At 45.8% G+C, this 19,809-nt stretch overlaps 1 protein-coding gene across 1 annotated transcript in view; it reads left to right on the plus strand.

Moving 5' to 3' along the window:
* The first annotated feature begins 14,784 nt into the window (after positions 1 to 14,784).
* Positions 14,785 to 19,809, plus strand: part of RFX8 (RFX family member 8, lacking RFX DNA binding domain) — a 72,097-nt gene continuing 67,072 nt past the window's right edge. The window contains 1 exon segment of the mRNA XM_029232497.1: positions 14,785 to 14,807. The gene's annotated coding sequence lies outside the window, so the exon portion shown is untranslated.

A 19,809-nucleotide genomic window follows, 5' to 3' on the forward strand; every position in this document is an offset into this window, starting at 1 on the left:
CACAGTGGGATGCAGACACATGGATGAATCCTAAAAACATAAGTTAAAAACGTCCTGATGCAAAAAATTAAGTGATTTCATATATAATATTCAAAACAGGTAAACCTATATTGTTTAAGGATGCATATTACTAAGGTGGTAAGGCTGTTTATAAAAGCAAACATGGGGCTTCCCTGGTGGCGCAGTGGTTGAGAGTCTGCCTGCCGATGCAGAGGACACGGGTTCGTGCCCCGGTCCGGGAAGATCCCACGTGCCGCAGAGCGGCTGGGCCCGTGAGCCATGGCTGCTGAGCCTGCGCGTCTGGAGCCTGTGCTGCGCAACGGGAGAGGCCACAGCAGTGAGAGGCCCGCGTACCGCCAAAAAAAAAAAAAAAAAAGCAAAGATGGGATCATCATAAAAGTAAATATAGTGATTTTGTTTGTGGGAGGAATTATGATTGAGAAGGGCCAAGAAAGGCAATGTTTCATTTCTTAACTTGGTTGATGGTCACAGGAATGTTTTCATATTAGTATAAATTACTATAGAGCCAGCAAACTATGACCTGTGGGCTAAATTCTGCCTGCCACATGTTCTTGTAAATAAAGGTTTGTTGGAACACAGCCTCACTCATTTGTTTACATATTATAAACATATGGCTGTTTTTGCACTATAGTGGCAGAGTTCAGTAGTTGTGACAGAGACTGCCGTATGACCACAAAGCCTAAAGTATTTACTATCTTGTCCTTTACAGAAAACATTTGCCAACTCTTGTTTCATACTAATTTGTTAAGCTGTATTTTATATTTAATGTACTTTTTGTAGATGCAGTATATCTCACCAAAAAAAAAAAAGATTAAAAAAGAATGCAGTGTGATAAGTACAATGATGGCAGTATACTCATGTGGACAGGCTTTGGGGTCACGGGGGCAGGGCTTGTAGTCTCATGAGAAGAGCTAGGAGTGTAAGGAAGTACTCTGGGGAGTTGATGCCTGAATGTGTCTTGATGGGTGAATAAGCATCAGTCTTAAGAAAATGACAGAGGAACTTCTAATTTCTGGGAATACAATGGGCTAGGTTACTCGGAATAATACTCCTGCTATAAATCAATGAAAAATAATATATGAAATATTATTAGATATATTAAAAGTACCAAAGAGCTGACAAGATAATAAGGAATTACCAAGACGAACATCTACATGGAAACCTAGACAGTCAAGTGAAGCTCTGTTGTTCCTTCCACCCTGGAAGTCTCTGCCAATCTGCTCAAAATTGAGCTTGGATTTTCTTGGCTTCATAGGACAATGGCAGAAAAATCAACACTTAGGGCATGATCAGGGTGGAGCTGGTCTTAGGGGAGACCCTCCCTCCATAAAGGTGGGACCAACAAAAGGCTATTACTTCAATAAACATCCCATGAGAGAACAGATTATAAGGAAAATTTAATCGATACTGAGCAGAGTATAGGAAATAAAAATTTCCTTAGAGTCATAACCACAAGCCAGCCCTTGTGTGGATTTGCAGTCCATGACCATATCACCCAGTGGTCCAATAATACTCAAGCCTTGAGGTTAGTTTAAACATATCCTGCACTAGTAGTGTCCAAGGCTGCTGACAAAAAAAAGCAAAAAGTTCTCTCTAGAAGAAAGCACTTTCAGCCTAGGGCAGATAAAACTCCAAAGATAATTTTTCAAGAACAGTGGCCAACACATAGCCAAAGCAAACAAGCATGCAGAGTAACCAGGCACCTTGAGTGAGAACTAGTACAGTAGTAGATTAGAGAAACTGAACTGCCAAGATTTCAGATAATCAATTGTCAGATAGAATATATAGCAAATACTTGGTATCTTTTTAAAAAGAAAAGCTCATAAAAATCTAAAAAGTTATGTTTGCAAGAAATACAAAAGTATAAATGTGATATAGCAGATATTAATAATAACCAAGCAGAACTTCTAGAAATGAAAAATACAATAATTGAAGTAGAAACTCAGTAAATGAATTAAACAAAAGAAGAAAAAAATCCATAAAGAGAAATTTAAAGACTTAGAAAATAGACTGAGAGAATCTAACATCCATTTCATCAGAGTTCCAGAAGGAGAGAAGAGAATCAGATGGAAGAAATGTTTGAGGAGATAATAGCTGAAATGTTTTCACAGCTGATGGAAGACACTGATCCACAGATTCCAGAAGCACCACAAATTCCCTAGAAGGGTAAAATATAAGAAATTCACATCTAAGCCCATTGCAGTGAAGCTGAAGAACACTAAAATCAAAGAGAACTTAAAGGAAGACAGAGAAAAAAGACAAACTTCCTTCACAGAAAGAACAGGCTTACAACTGATTATTCGCTGTCAACAATGGAAGCTAGGAGGTGGTGGAATATCTTCAACATGCTTAAGGCAGTAAACACCTATCAAGAATTCTAAAACCAGTGTAAACATCTTTCAAGAAAGTGAGCAAAATGAAGATATTAAAAAAAAAAATTTGAGAGAATTTTCCAAGAGCAGATCTTCAATAAAGATAATTCTAAAAGACAATCTTCAGGTAGAAGGGAAATGATGCCAGATGGGAGTAGTGTGATGAAAGAAGGAACAAAACAAACAACAAAAGAAAATGGAGAATATATTGGTAAACCAAGCAAAATTGGCTGTATAAAAAATATTAACAGTGGGAAGTGGTAAAAAGATAGAATTCAAATAAATGACATCTATATATAAGTAGAAAGGTAAAAGGAATTAAGCATTTTAAAGTTTCTTTTAGGCTAAACAAATCAACTGATTTCGACTTTGGGAAGTTAAATGTTTATGTTGTAATTTCCAGGGTAAGCATTAAAAAAAAAATAGAAGATATTACTTCCAAACTACTAAAGAATAAAATATGGAGTGATGAAAATACTAAATCCAAGAAAGGAGAGAAAATGATTTTTAAATTTATCATGATAGATGATGCTCAACAGATAATGAAACTAGTAACACAGACATCATGATAGGAGGTCACTATTAAATGAAAGGAAAGCAGGCATTCTTTCTCAGCAATTATCAGAGGGAGGCATAAGATAAGATCACAGACAGAATCTCTGTTTCACCACCTACACAAGCATGTGGGGGACTCAACCGCACCTAGCTTCCTCTAAAACATTTGATGACTTCATGGTGTGTGTTTAAACATGTGCATTGTCCAAAGATGCTATAACTCGTATTTGTTGTCCATCCCATCCTTAAAACTAAGTGAATCCATTCTCCAGTGGGGCCCTGACAGCCCCTCGTCCCTTGACCAGCCTGTGGGTTTGCAAAGTCACTTGACCATCAACCTGTATTATGAATATTCCTCTCATTCCCGGCAAAGCTGCTTTATCCAGGAAGAAGAGTTGCCTTTCTTGGGTTTGAGGAACTCTCTTCCTTGTAAAAGACTAATAGTTTTTTCAGCTACACGAGAGCTGAGTTTGGGGGCCATTGTTTAAGCTTTCCTGTGCTGCATTTTGTGATAAATTGAGACTTTTGTTTTGTTTTGTTTTGTTTCCTTGCAGAGGAAATCAAATGCAGCAGAACTCTTTATGGTGGGCTGTATCTGAGGCGGCAAAGGCAACCAACTCAGGAAGTTCAAATGATGTCTCCTAGGATGGGCCCAAACAAAAAAACACCACCCCCATCTAACAAGATAGAAAATATTATGCTGGAACAAAAGATACAAGGAATGGTCCTTTTGAGAAACACAAAACTCATCTCTTCTTAGAGGACGTTTCTCATTAGTCATTCAACAAACATTGCCAGTATCTGTCCACCACTATGCTAGGTACTCCCTGCCTTAAGGAACTCACTTTATAGAGGAGGGACTGCCCAGCACGGGCAATGCTGGATGGGTATGGGAGGGCACTGGGAACACCCACTTAAGCCGGTTGAAGAAGAAGAGGTCTGGGAAGCCTTCCAGGACAAGGGGAGATTAAGCTGAAGTAGTCTGGACACCAGTTAGCTAGGAGAAGATGAGAAGTCCTGAGATTCCAGGCAGTGAGAGCAGCTTGTGCAAAGGCCCTGAGCCATACAAATGTGCAACTCCTCACGGAACTGCAAGTTCTGTGCTTCGGGGAGGTGGGTGAGATGAGGCTAGAGCAGCAGTTGTTCAAATCTGAATAATTTCTGTAAGAATATTTGGAACTATAGGTTTCTCTCTGTGGAGAAGAAAAGAAATCCTCAGGTGTGTGGTCATGGACTTGTCACCATTTTTGGTAAACTGAGGATCCAGAGTACGACAGAAATGTGAACGACCAGGGCACAGATTCAGTTGCAATAAAAATTGGAACTGTATGATCTTGACCTAAATGCTCCACTTCTCTAAGGCCTCAGTTGATCTTACCTACAAAACAATGAACATATCTATTCCACAGATGGATGGACATGAAACTGTTTTGTGAGCAAATGTGATATAATGGTAACAATGATTGCATTAAGGGTCACTGGGTTTACCATTAGTGTTATTACGATCGCAATCTTCATGATTATCATATGAATACCATAATAATCATCACGGCAAGTTTAATGACTAACTTCCCAGCATGATGAGTGATGGAAAGGGAGAAGCACAGAGAAGATGAAGTGAAGGGGGAAAGGAGGGGAAGTGCGGGGACTCCAGACCCCAGAGGCCCCGGGGGTGTAGGCAGAGGGAAGCCAGCATGGAGGGCCGGGAGGAAGGCTGTGGCCATGGCGCTTGGGCTGCAGAAGGGGAAGTGGCTCGTGCGGCAGGCAGATAAATTAAAAAGTGAGTCTGTGAATCAACATTCTGTGACTCTCAGCATATTTCTTGAGCAGTTATGACCACACTCTTTTTATCTGTTTTTAAATAAAATTTCCAGGGCAAGGAAATCCTAAACCGGTGGGTCTATTCAGGTTCCACGGGGCCTTCCAGCACACAGTCAACACGTGAGTTCAAGTGCCGACTAGCGGAAAATAGGAGAGAGTCTGTCTGTATCGTAGCAGAACACAGAATGTATAAAACGTGACTCCATGTGTGTTTTCGACTCCACAGGTTACCTCTCCTTGGTTAGAGCCAACAGCTGACTTAAATCCTGCCACAGAAGCAGACGGAGCCATGTGCGATCTTGGAGGGCAGGGTGGGAGACAGGCCTTCACCCCAATCCCCAAGGAGAGGAAATGTTTCTAGCGCTTCTGGTTCATGCTGCTCCTGTGGAAGGGGTGGGTGCGATGAGCTCAAGAGGTGCCCCCCCATCTCTGGGTGTGGGGTGGGTCCTGGGGAAGGAGAGATGGGAGCAGAGGGGAAGACAGGAAGCAGGAGACAACGACCATTCGTTTAAACCAATCTACGCTCCTGGGACAGCCCACAAGATCTGACTTATTCTGCACCGCAGTTCATGCCAGTGTTTCCCAAGCTCAGTTCCGTGGAACCCCAGTACCCTTTAAGAGGTTCATCCACGGTATCAGTGTCACGCAGAAACAGACAAGTAAGCCAAAAAATGGGGGAGGGGTGGGATTCTATAGACAATTAAACTTGGAAACACTAAGTCAAACGGACGGAGTGAAACAGACTTATTTCCCACAGGACCTCTCAGATCCTTTAATATGATAATACATCCGGGAATCACCAAGACAGAGATAGTATTTGGGAGTTTCAATAAAAGAACCTTGGGCTTCCCTGGTGGCGCAGTGGTTGAGAGTCCGCCTGCCGATGTAAGGTAGGTGGGTTCGTGCCCCGGTTCGGGAAGATCCCACCTGCCGCGGAGCGGCTGGGCCCGTGAGCCATGGCCGCTGAGCCTGCGCGTCCGGAGCCTGTGCTCCGCCATGGAAGAGGCCACAAGAGTGAGAGGCCCGCGTACCGCAAAAGAAAAGAACCTTTTTTTTTTTTTTCCTGCAGAACATTAAACCAGAGTCCTCATAATGCCATATTGATAAAACACTGGTGCTCATTATACTGTTAATAATATATCATATTTGAGTATCTGACATGTTGAAGAGAGTTTTTAGGCAGATCTGAAAGTAGTGTGCGTGTATAAATGTCTTTCATGCATGATCCCCCAGAATACTGATTACATATAATATATATATATGAAATAACTGAAATCATTTTATTAATTTATTTTTTTTACTTATTTATTTTTGGCTGCTTTGGGTCTTTGTTGCTGCACATGGGCTTTCTCCAGTTGCGGTGAGCAGGGGCTACTCTTCGTTGCGGTGCGCGGGCTTCTCATTGCAGTGGCTTCTCTTGCTGTGGAGCACAGGCTCTAGGTGCGCGGGCTTCAGTAGTTGTGGCTCGCGGGCTCTAGAGTGTTGGCTCAGTAGTTGTGGCACACAGGCTTAGTTGCTCTGCGGCATGTGGAATCTTCCCAGTCCAGGGCTCATACCCGTGTCCCCTGCATTGGCAGGTGGATTCTTAACCACTGCACCACCAGGGAAGTCCCTGAAATCATTTTTTTCTCTTTTTTTTTTGCGGTACGCGGGCTTCTCACTGTTGTGGCCTCTCCCGATGCAGAGCACAGGCTCCGGACGCGCAGGCTCAGCGGCCATGGCTCACGGGCCCAGCCGCTCCGCGGCCTGCGGGATCCTCCCGGACCGGGGCACGAACCCGTGTCCCCTGCATGGGCAGGCAGACCCTCAACCACCGCGCCACCAGGGAAGCCCCCTGAAATTTTAACAGTTTCTTTTCAAGGGCAGCTGGACATAGGCAGCAGTCACAAGTTTATTGAGCACTTACTATGTGCCAGGTGCCATGCTAAAAGCTTTATCCACTTTCTTTTGGCCTCACAGCTACACTCGGTGGTAGCTACTATAGTGGCCCATTTCACAAATGAGGAAACTGCCACTTAGACCTCCCCCAAGAATGGTTAAGCCTGTGGCCCTGTGCGTGCGGCCACTTATCCACTGTGTGGCTTTGGATATGGTTTCTATGAGCCTTCTTTTCCTCCCTGTAAAATGAGGCAAACAAGAAAATTCAACTCGAGTGGACTTACAGCCTCATGTATGAGACCCTAAGGGTGCTGTGTTCTCCTGCATGTGCAGGGTACCAGGGGAGAAATCTAAATTTTAGTGTGATCTTCTACAGTTAGCCCATGTAATGATTCATTCAGCCCTCTGAGATCATGCCTGGTCTCCTTAGGTAAACAGGATTTATCTCTCAGGTTCATTTCCTTCCCCTGCCTTTCCCCAGGATGGCCCTCAGCCACATGGGGAGGGAGGTGGCTTGTGTGTGGGAGGATCACGTTACGTACAGTTTAGGCCAGGCCACTCTTGAGAATGGCAGAGAGCTAGAAACAGTTGCACAGGGCTGCAGGCGTAAACTGGCAGTGTTCCAGGCAAACCCACCTGACATGGATCCCCTGTCAGGCCTTGCCCTCTTCCCTGGCCGCTGGGACTCAGAGACCATGGCCTTGTCCTCTGGTGGCAGCAAGGCCAATGTCTGCGGCTGGGCATGGTTGGACCTCAGTCACCCTCCGTGGGGACTTGCTCCCTCTCCCTAGTGAGGGCCCCGGAGGTCTGCCTGTATCTCCCCAACGCTCCCTGCCAAGAGTCCACCCTGTGACCCTGAGCTACGTGCCTGCTCTGACAAGGTCCCTAGCTAGACCTTCAACCACTGTCTAATGTGTTCTCTTATACAGAATATTTGGGGGTAGTTCTGTTTTCATTCCTGTGGCTTTGTTAGGGGCAGTGATTGCTGTGGGTACCACCAGGGCAGGTACCATCGCAATGTGTCCTTCCTGAGGTCTCCACAACCCCGAGTATGCATAGCTCATGTAGGTGCTTCATAAATATTCGTTGAGTGATGGCTCAAACCTAGCCGTCCCTCTGCTGAGACGTGATACACTTTGAAATGCTCACCTCCAGGTTGGTGTGTGATCAACCTGCTCCTCCCAGAATCCTCCCTGAGAAGACAAAATACATGACAAGTATTAGAAACGCATCCATTTGCCATAAGGAAATCTGCTCAAAGTAGCTCAAATGTAAAGGTAGCTTGTTGGAGAACACAGAGGAATCCTGCGGAACTCAACTTCAGGAGGGACAGCTGAGCCACCTAGGGACTAGACGGTTCTCACACATCTGCCCTCTCCAGCTCTCCCCACCTGTGTCCACGGCCTCTCACCTCAGCTTCCCTCGGCTCATCTGCTTCCTGGTCAAGGTTCTAAGAAATGTTGCCCAGCTGAGTGGTCTGGGTGAGAGTGGGGTTGCCGGGGGTGGGAATTATCAGAGGCAGGTGGGCGATGGATCTCCCTGGATGGCTCAACTGCACGTAGATGAGGCTGAGAGGCACTGGGCAAGCTTCTAAGCTTCTGGAACAGCGATGACACATGAAAATTATATTTGAGAATGATGATCTTGACAAACTGTTTAGGTCTGGGACTGGCTCTTTGGGGGTCTTAGTGTTAGTAGTTTTTTAACCCAGGTGAAGACATGCTTCTTTTCATCAAACAGACTTTAACAATCTTTTGGCACCTATTGGGATGTTTACCTTTGTTCGGTAACAAAGCATCCAGGCAGATGTCCTTTATAAAGCAGCTCTTGCCTCTCCCTGCTGGGGAATTCCAACTGCGAATTAGCAGGAGGGGGTCGCACAACCAATTGAAAGGCATCTACTATCCTTTAGCCCCTTTCAGAAAGATAAGTCAAACATCGACTTTGTCTGGGGATGCTTTAGTGAAATTCATTTCATGGTGAGGATATCATGAGATAATTCCATGCAGAGCAGTGGGGACCAAGCAGCTGTCAGAGTATGTTTTTACCAAAGAAATAATATAAACTGTTAGGAAAGATGAAGGTTCATCACGCCAGAAAGTCAGCTCATGCTACCATTTTTAAACTGCCTTAAAAAATTAATTCCTCCATGCTCATGAAAACCTTTAAAATAGTATTTCCAGAAGCCCAAAGTAATTACTTAATGTGCCTTTGCCCATTCTCTTGGAAAGTTATTAAATGAATCAGGGTATGATTTATGATTTTGCACACAATCATGATTTGGACAAGTGCCTTTTGAGGTTATGTGACAGCCTAAAAAGAGGACTTATTAAATTCCTACTGTTCCTTTGCAAACAAGGAAACCACTTTCCATTTTTGTTTTCGCTTGGTTTTCTATGAGACTTCCAGAAAAAAAAATCCCACTTTTAATGTAACAAAAGAGTTCAACCGTGTTACTCTACAAGCATTCAGTGATGAATGAAGCCTGTTCCTTCTTATTCCACACATTCTCAGAGTTCCCTGTAGATAATACTGTCCGTCACATAGCATGTGGCCCGCCTTTCGCGTGACCTCTGCGAAATGGGAGGAAGGAAAACCGTGGATCGGTGGAAAACAAGCTGTGCAGAAGTGGTACATCCCTGCGATGCTCCAAATCATGGATTTCAGATCAGGAAATGGCAGAGATGTGCTTGATGGGAAGCTGGATTTGCCCATCACTCACATGCCTGTAAATGTCGTGTCCCCATCAATTTCAACTAGAACGTGAGCCAGACACTCAGAAGGCAAATCTAGACCAAGGAAAATTTTAACATATGACAGTGACTTGGAATCTCTCCAATGAGATCGTTTTGCTCCGGCATAGTTTGAAAGTCTCCATGCCTTATTAGTTTAGAGCCCAGTGATCTTAAAAGGTCTCTTTGAAGCGAAAGTGGAACATACAGTTGTCTGTTCTCTATAATTCTCTGTGCATACAGATGCTAACTACATTCTACATTCTTGACTAGATGCATTAGACTCATTAGCTGTATTTTAAAAAATACATCTATTGCCTGGAGACACCTGGTACATCCACAGAAAGTGAATAATTGCAAGGATTGAATGAAATTAAGCACCCCGGATCAGAGATGGTTTTGTGTGAGGATAAGGCACAGCTGGTGTCCTTTTAAAAGGTGAAATGAGGCTAATTGGATAATCCAGAAACCAAGTAGACTGAAGTAGGCAAAAGAAATTGATGTTCAGCTAAAAGAGATATATTCTCTGGAAGAGGGAGAAAAAGCTTTGTGTGTGCACAAAATGTGACATCAGGAATTGGAAATCTTTTGATATAAACTTTAAGATTTCTTTTCCCTTGTAATGATATAGGACCTTTTGAGTGAAGACGCTGAATGTGAATTAGAGGGAGGCTGGACTTTTCAGGTACAAAAGAGCATATACCTGTGTCTGGCTGTCTCATGAAAATTCTTGTTATGTCAGTTGCAATGAAACATTCTTTGAAAAGAAAATGGATTTTATACCTAATTCTAGTTAGTAGTCTACGTGGCTATATGCTCAACCCAAAAGAAAGCCTTAATTATGCTGCTAGTAAAAGAATCACGTGCAGAGGTAAACGTCCAGCACATCAGGAAGGCAGAAGTTGTGAATAAATCTAAGAGTGTTATTGTGCTAGTATGTACCTACTCGGAGGCTGCATCTGTAAGAGGGCTGGTTAAACTAGGGACACCAGCTGTTACCTGCTAGGGATGAAATTAACCAGTCCTTCAGGTGGACGGTGTGAAATTGACCCAGTGGCCTCATTTTTATAGTCCTCTAACCACCAGACCCCAAGAGCTCTGGAGCAAGGTGAGGTAATGTTTGCGTTTCATAGCATCTTATATTTGATGCAGTAAACAGCAGAGAGACCAGTGGTCAGCCAGAGGGTCCTGGTGTCCCATTGTATTTCCAGGGTCTGTCCCAGTGCCTGGTGCTGACTGGGGCTCAGTAAACATGCAAATGTTACGTAATCAGCAGTGACATAACAGGACCACAAGTTGGCCTTAAATAACGGTAAGCTCTTCTCTTGTTTATTTCCAATCCCTGTGGAAATGGGTAGGCATCTTGGGGAGTTTCTTGGGTGGCAGGGAGTTGCTGCAGTACCAGCAAGAGGGATGGAACGAGCCATGCTTTCGGCTTCCACAGGCTACTGAGAAGGATGCCCACTGCTGGGGGGTGAGCACTCAGGCCAAAGCAAAGCCCATGAAGGGGCCTCACAGGGCTTCTGCCCAAGGCCCTGAGGATCCTGCCACCTCTTCTAGAAACAACCAGAGAAGGGCTGGTCTCAAGAGAGCTGCCTTGGAGGACCTGCCGTATCATTTTACCTTGTGGCCTCCTTTCTCCATCACTGCGGGTCCTCCATCACTGTGGCCTTTCTGCTTTCCCCAGCAGAGTCTCCTGGCACTGCCTGAAACTGGCTGCTGCTAACCCGTTTCTTACCCACGCAGTTGGCGTCCCATGCTTGCCGGGTATGAAGGAGTCTCTCCAGACATCGTTACCCTCGGTTCCTGGCTTGAGAGGGGCTGACGTGGGGTCAGCCGTCCCCTACTGGATGGCTTTTTAAAGCAGCCAGCCCTAAAATATAGGACATTCAGCTGAGAAGAGAAATAGGGCAGACAGCAGCTGCCATCACTTGTTAATTACAAGTCCTTCCCAAGTATCCGCCCATCCCACCACTACCCGCCCCCAGAAAAACCTCCCCAAGTTTCAGGACCAGGGTGATCCCTGGCACAGCTCCCCAAAGGAGAGCCAGGTACCATCTAGGGTTGGCTCCAGTGACCTGTCAAAACTCAAGCCTCAGGCCCTGCAGTGAACATCCTGTGTTGTCTCCTCTGGGACTGCCCTTGGAGCCTAACCCCCGATGCCCTGATGCTGGGGTGGACCTCTGGGGTCCTCCCTGACAACTACATCCCAGTGCTGTCACATGGAAGGCAGAAGTGGTTGTCAAATGTGCATGTGGTGTTATTGGTGGTGGCTGGATTTTTGTTTTGTTCTGAGATTTTTTTAAATTTTGGTAAAATACACATAGAACATAAAATTTGAGATTTTAACCATTTTTAAGTGTACAATTCAGTGGCATTAAGTACTTTTACATCGTGATGCAACTATTGCCACTATTAATCTCCAGAACTTTTTCATCATCCCCAACTGAAACTCTGTACCCATTAAACAACTCTCCATTCTCTCCTCCCCCTGCCCCTGGTAACCACCATTCCTTCTGCCTCTATGAGTTTGACAATCCTGGGTACCGCATATAACGGAATCATCCTTTTGTATCTGGCTTGCTGCACTTAGCATAATGTCTTTGAGGTTGCATGTTGCAGTCTGTATCAGATTATCAGAATTTCCTTCCTTCCTAAGAGTGGATAATAATCCATTGTGTGTATCTACCACATTTTGTCTATCCAGACATTGGTTGATGGACAAGTGGGTTGCTTTCATCTTTTGGTTATTGTGACTAATGCTGCTATGAACATGTGGGTACAAATTACAAGTATCTATTCAAGTCCCGGCTTTCAATTCTTTAGGGTACATACCCAGAAGTGGAATTGGTGGATCGTATGGTAATTCTATTTTAAATTTTTTTAGAAACTGCCTGTTTTTATAGCAGCTGCACCATTTTACGTTCCCACCAGCAATGAACACCATTCCAATTTCTTCACATCCTCATCAACACTTACTTTTTTGTTTTTCTTTTTCTTCCAACTTTATTGACCCATAATTAACATACAGCACTGTATAACTTTGTGTCCAGCGTAATGACTTGACTTATGTACATCATGAAATGATGACCACAAATTTAGTGAGTATCCATCATCTTATACAGATAACAAAATTAAAGAAATGGAAAAAAAAACCTTTTTCCTTGTGATGAGAACTCTTTGGATTTGCTGTCTTAACTTTCATATATAACGAAGAGCAGTGTTAATTATATTAATCATGTTGTACATTACATCCCTAGTACTTATTTGTCTTATAACTGGAAACTTGTACCTTTTGACCACCTTCATCCAGTCCCCACCCCTCCACCGCCAGCCTCTGGGAACCACAACTCTGATTTACGAGTTTGTTTGTTCGTTTTTGAAGTATAATTGACTTTGAAGTATAATATAATTGTTAAGTATAACATAACAGCACTATGTTAGTTCCTGGTACAAAACATAGTGATTCGATATTTCTATACATTTCAAAATGATCACCATGATAAGCCCAACTACCATCTGTCAGCATACAAAGATATTACATAACTATCGACCACATTCCCCACACTACATTTCATACCCATAAAGTTCCAGTTATTTTGTAACTGGAACTTTGTACCTCTTAATCCCCCTCACTTATTTCTCTCCTCCCCCCAGTGCCCTTCCCTCTGGCAAGCACCCATTTGTTCTCTGTATCTATGACTGTTTCTGTTTAGTTGTGTTTGTTCATTTGTTTTTAGATTCCATATACAAGCAAAATCATACAGTATTTCTTTGTCTGACTTATGTCACTTAGCATAACACCCTTAGGTCCATCCACGTTGTCGCAAGATTTAATTTTCATGGCAGAGTAATAGTCCACTGTATAGATTCCACATCTTCTTTATCATTACTCTTTAAAAAAAAATGGCAACCTCAATGAACGTGGAATGGTATCTCATTGTGGTTTTGATCTGCATTTCCCTAATGACTAATGACATTGAGCATCTTTTCATGTGCTTATTGGCTGTTTGTATGTCTTCTTCAGGCGAACACCTTCATTCAAGTCCCTCACCCAAATTTTAAGTGGGCTGTTGTTGTTCAGTTGTCGAATGTGTTGTTGTTGTTTTTTAACATCTTTATTGGAGTATAACTGCTTTACAATGGTGTGTTAGTTTCTGCTTTACAACAAAGTGAATCAGTTATACATATGTCCCCATATCTCTTCCCTCTTGCATCTCCCTCCCTCCCACCCGTGTTTTTAATCTAGATGAAGAAATCCTTACCAGAGGCTCTCAACCAGTCAGCAGTCCAAGTAACAGTGGCCGGACTGAGCTCGTGCTCACGCCACTTGCCCTATGTTTACCAGCTGCCTAATACGTAGAACAATCACACATACCGCGCCAGAGAAGGGCGGTTAGGAGAGAATAAGCAGCTCAGTCTCACAGCAACGTATTAACTAAATAGGTCTTGAAGGCAAGGACCACCAAGGCCAGGCTGCAGACCTGGGGACTCATCTAGGGCAGGAGCTCTCACCCTGGCTCAGCCTCTCAAAAGTCCTGACCCAGCCACGCTGAAACTCCCAAGACCAGTGGGTCTCACCACCGGGCGCACGTTAGCATCACTAACCTCCAGGGCAGCTTATAAAACACGGGGTTTGGGACTTCCCTGGTGGTTCAGTGGTTAGGCCTCCGTGCTCCCAATTTAGGCGGCCCGGGTTGGATCCCTGGTCGAGGAACTAGATCCCGCATGCCGCAACTAAGACCCAGTGCAGCCAAATAAATAATTTTTTTTTAAAAATCAGGTTTGTATAGGCCAAACCCCTCAGACCTCAGACCCTCTAGGGGTGGCGCTGGGGCAGTGATGTTTTTGAAAGGTGCCCAAGTGATTCCAAAGGGCAGTCAGGTTGACGACCACCGCTCACCAAACACCGTGACCTGACTTAAAATGTGTGCGTCCATTGGTTTTTCTTTGTTGTTTCCCTGTTGGATTGCTTGTAAGAGCGGCACTTGTGTTTCTGTCCTATGAGCTTTTGATCCTGTAAGAGAGGACGCCGCCTCTCAAACCCGCACAGCAGGTGCAGGGCGTGGCCCGACGCCATCCCGAGGCCCGCGTGGCCCCCAGGCTGCCCCGCACGCGCCCTAGCTCCGCCCCCAAACGAGCTCTCCCGCCCTCCTCCGACCCCACGCCGCCACGTGGCCCTGCCCCGCCCCGCTCACGTTCCCGGCCGGTCCCCTAAGTCCCCATGCGCCCCCCCTAGGCCCCCGCGCGCCCCGCTCTAAAGTAAACACCCAGGAGCGGCGGCGGCCGGACGGTGCGGTGACTCCGCCCGCTCGCAGCCTCGGTGCCGCGGGCGGGTCTGGCCATGGCCGAGGGCGTGCCGGCCTCCGCATCGGGCGGCGCGGGCTGCTGGGGCGCGGCCGGGCCTACACGGCGGCATCATCCAGTGGTGAGCGGGACCGCGTCGGGACCGGGACCGCCCCGGAGGATGGGAGGGGCGAGGGGGGCGAGGAAAGGGAGCGTGGCTCGCATGGCTGCTGTCCCCAGGACCTCGGACCAAGTGCCAGGGGCGACCGCCTGCGCCCCCGGGGCCCTGGTAAAAGGCTCAAAAGGACAGCCGTTCACACGCAGGACCAGCGCTTCTTCATGCTGGCTGGGATGGGACTGGACACGCACACACACGCACACACGATGGGGCAGTGTGGGTTTCCCACCTTGGGGCCTCCCCTGTTGGTCACGCTTCCCGTGGGAAGCAATCCAGCCTGCCCTCCACCGGGGGGCTTGTTGGTGGGCCTGGGTTTACATATACATCTGAAAGCACGAGGGCTAGGCCAGGAGAGGAAATGTTTTCTCTCAGTGTGCGATCCAGAATGGGATGTTTCCTAACTTAAAGCAAAGCAGTTTTTAGCTCTAACAATGCATTCCACATTTGAGAAATTCACTTCTGGCCATTTAAATAGAGGAAGAAAAAGCTGGAAAGAAAACTATCTTCAGCCCTTGGGACTGATGAACTCATGGGTTTGTAGCGCTTCATAAATAGGAAAATAATTGAAACCAGTCCTAAAACATTCGTTTTAGAAGGTGAATAACTAGTAGATAGCTGATTACTTTGTTTTTTAAGTTTTAAGGAGTATTTCTCAAGAAAGAAATACTTTCTGGAAAAGTTCAATGAGTGAAATAGAAAAATGAAGGGGAGTGTTCGTGATTAGAACCCAAAAAGACCTAAATGGTCACCCCTTTCCTCCAAAAGAAAATTTTTGATGTATTTTCCCTTGCGTAAGAGAAAAAAATCAAAAGAATAAATATTTTTAAATAATTCTAAAAATATTTTTTTAAAAAAACAAAAAACCACAGCACACACAGTGTTTTCAGAGTGTTGCACAGCAGGGCTCTATTTCTTTCACACTTAGACCCCTCAGCATATCTGCACCTTCAAGTTTCAGGTCAGCATTTAGTAAATTAGAGTTTCTAGGACTTGAATAAGTCGAGAGACTCGAAAGAATGGTTAGGGTTTCAGAAAATACCTAGATGTTCTCCTCAGGTCATTTGTGAACTGACGGTGCAGGCTGCCCGCAAAGCAGATGCCCTAAATCACTTAGGATGGTACTCAAGTCCTGTGTCACAAACTCCTGTCCCTGCAGGCCTCGGACCCAGGGGGCCAGGTTATGCTCTTCAGGTGGGGTGAGGCGGGGCCATGGAAGTGAGGAGGGGCAGTTTCCCTTGGAAGACTGCTCTTTAGGCGTCCCATCTATGAGGTGCGATGCTTGAGAGGTCATTGTGCAACCCACCTGGGTCCCTGGACTCTTTAATCAATAGAAGTTGATAAGACTCCAGAAGAGGAATTCAGGCAAGGCTTTATTGGGACTCGCGCTACAGCAAGAGGGAGCGAAAACAAGTAACAGGTCCCCTTTTTTGCTCTCCGAGGAGGGCGGACTGTCGGGCTGGGGGGGCGGGGCTTAGGTGGCGTGCCCACCCCTTTGGTGGTGCCGTGCGCAGGGATCATGTGCAGGACCCTGCTTTTGCTCCCAGCTCCTCAGAAGTGGCAGTTGGGTTTTGGCGGTTTTGAATCTTCTTGTTCATAATTTGCCCCAGCTGCATGTGCATGCAGTTACGTGTAGTCCCTTATGTCAATAGTTTCTTTGTATTCTGATGCTCTGGGAGACGTTTGTCTGGGGCAAACACTCTGGTAAAGGGTCCCAGGTCCCAGCCTGTCTCAGTTGGTGCTGGTGGTTTGAACATTGGCATTAAAAACACAACTGCAACCACTCCACGCTGGTTAGGATGGCCATTATCTGGTTAGGATGGCCATTATCAAACAAACAAAAATAGAAGATAACGAGTGTTTGTGAGGATGTGAAGAAATTAGAACCCTCGTGCACTCTTGGTGGGAACGTAAATTGGTGTAGCCACTGTGGAAAATAGATTAGTGGTTCCTCAAAAAATTGAAAATGGAACCACCATGTGATCCAGCAATTCCCCCTCTGGGCATATGCCCCAAAGACTTGAAAGCAAGGATTGGAACAGATATTCGCATCCCCATGTTCAGAGCAGCGTTATGCACAATAGCCAAAGATGGAAGTAACCCAAGTGTCCTTCAGCAGATGAATGGATAAACAAAATGTGGTCTATACGTACAATGCACTATTATTCAGATATAAAAAGGAAGGAAATTGTGATACAGACTGCAACATGGACGAACCTTGAAGACATTATGCGAAATGAAATGAGCCGGTCACAGAAGGACAAATAGTATGTGATTTCACTTATACGAGGCACCAAGAGGAGTCAGCTTCATAGAGACAGAAAGGAGAGTGGTGGTTGCTGGGGGCTGGGGGAGAGGGAACAGGGAGTAGCGTTTCTGGCTGGTACAGAGTTTCAGTTTTGCGAGACAACCAGAATTCTTTGGATGGATGGTGATGCACCAGCAATTGCACAACAGTGAGAAGGTACTTAATGCCACCGAACTCTGCATTTAAAAATGGTGCATTTTACGTTACGTATATTTTACCAGAATTAAAACATGAACAATTTTTAAAAAACCAAACACAGCAGAGCCCCTCGGTTTGTAACAGAGCTAGGCGTCCTGGAAGGTGTTAGAAGATGGCCAAGGAGACCAGCTTCCTGGAAGAGTGGCAGTGTGTACCGGCGAGTGAGGTGTCCAGGTGCCCAGAAACAGCTCAGGCTTCTGAGTGAAAGCCCAGGGAGGGGCTGATTGTTGTCACGTGAAAGAAACGCTCAGTTTTTAGCATATTCATTGTTTCATCTCCCAGTCAGTCCTGGTTGGGCTTCCAGTGTTCCTTAGAGACTTCAGTGCCTCTGCCACCAACTTGTGATAAGTTCTCCAAGGAGAAAGAAAGGTCCCGCCTCTGGAAACCGAAGTACTAAAAGTTTTCTGTTTCACGGACAGGAAGGATTGTAGAAATGGGGAGAGAAGTGGTCAGACCTCTGAGGAGCACAGAAGGATGAAGTGACCTGATTTCCTCTGCTGCTGGTACAGATCCGGCAGGTCGGACAGGTGGGACCCCTGGCTCAGACCTCAGGCAAAAAATCTAAATGTCACCTAAACCCTACGCACGCGGAGCCTGGCTGTAGACCAAGTAACTGTCTCCTGCATATAAATACGGCTTTCAGATTTCTGCAGACTCTTGTGGTTCATAAGGTGGAAATTTACTTTGAAAGGTACAGAATTCATAATAGCCTTTGATCAGGCTGAATCAAAGGGTACAGTCACTCCCAGTGTTACATTTTTCTTTATGAGGAAAAGGAGCCCTCAGAAATGTGAGAGCTGCAGGACCCGGTGTGGGTGCTCTGAAGTTGGCAATGATCAGATTGTCCATCACTGAAAACGAGGAGAGCGTCATGAGGTTCTCAAGATCTTAGCTGTCAGCTTCGTCTCATGGTGAGACCTGGGGAAGGTGATCATGCACCCAAGCAAGGAACTGAGCGATCTGATCGACTCCAGCCTTGGACAGGCTTTATAATCATGTATCGCCAAAAACCGTATTGGTGGCTCCGTGTGAAAGCAAGCCTTGGCCCGTCTCACCTGCCAGGAGTCCTGGCCAGCCCTACTGGCTGCATATCCTCATCGCGCCCCCCACCGGACCCACGTGTAGTTCAAAGTCAGGCTCACCTGCAGTAGGTGCTTCTGTGCTGCCGGTCTGCCAACGTGGACGCCTTTCTTGCTTCCATTCAGGATTTTGGAGGTGGACGTAAAAATGATAACAGTAAGAGCCACCGTGTGCCAGCCAGTGTACCAGCCACATCCCATGCCTGGATTTCTCATCACAAAAACTCCAAGAGACGTCTCAGAGTCAGAACCTACACCTGGGTCTGTGAGCTTTGAAGCCCTGGGTCAGAGTCACGGTCGTAAGTTCCTCTGGGCGTGGAGACTAAATGCAAAAGCACGTACTCTTTAAGCCGAAGTAAAGGCACCATCTGAACATAGACGCTCTTACAGGACCTTCCACTTGTCCACTTAGTTTGTGCTGCCTCCTCCCACGGGCCATCCATGAGATCTGGCTGTGAACTTTGGGGAGAAGATGAAAGGCCCTGGGCTGAATCTCCTGGAGCAGCCAAAGTACCAAGCATTGGCGCTGGGCTCGCAACCAGGAGGCAGCCCTTTCTCTGAGTGTGGGCGGAGAAAAGACTCTGGTCCTGGACCTTGGTGGGATATCACTGATGGTGTAATTTGGTCTTAATTGTCCACTCAGGTGGCCGTCAGACTCAGCAGTGTCATTTTGAAATAGGAGGACAAGAGGCCCAGAGCACATGAATTTCAGTGACAAGGAAGAACAACTGGCAAAAGTTTATACCCAAGCTCATTTTGGAGAGTATTTTGCGCATTTCTTTTTTAAGGAGACCGTTCCATGGCTACGCCGGAAGTAGCCACGAATAAACAAAAGTGAGCTTGTACTTAATGTTGGTCACGTTTTGCTGCCCCTCCCCAAACTTAGCCAGTGTTTCCCTGTGACACTTCGCATGCCGGTTTTTTATATGTCAGCAAATGTCTTAATAAAATAAATATCGATATCTCACGGATCTGTGAATTTGCCACTGTCCCACACACCACCAGTGACATTACCCCGTGTTCAACCGTGAAGCAAATAATTGGTGTCCCAGCAGCTGTAATTAATCCATTGTGAGGTGTCCAAAGTGTCAGGTTCCCACCCTGATGCTACGGGAGAGTCTCAGAAAATGCCCTCCTTGGGCTTGGACTGGGTTGAATGGTGCCCCCCCCCCCACAAATGCATGTCTGTGTGGAATATCAGAACGTGACTTTGTTTGGAAATAGGGTCTTTGCAGATGTAACCAGTTAAGAGGAGGCCCCACTGGATTAGGGTGGGCCCTAAATCCAGTGATGGCCGTCCTTATAAGAAGAGACGAGGAGGGACCTCCCTGGTGGCTCAGTGTTCAGAATCCGCCTGCCAGTACAGGGGACATGGGTTCAAGCC

The sequence above is a fragment of the Monodon monoceros genome, unplaced genomic scaffold, assembly GCF_005190385.1.
Source record: "Monodon monoceros isolate NGI ecotype Baffin Bay Population unplaced genomic scaffold, NGI_Narwhal_1 Super_Scaffold_19, whole genome shotgun sequence".
NCBI classification, from domain to species: Eukaryota; Metazoa; Chordata; class Mammalia; order Artiodactyla; family Monodontidae; genus Monodon; species Monodon monoceros.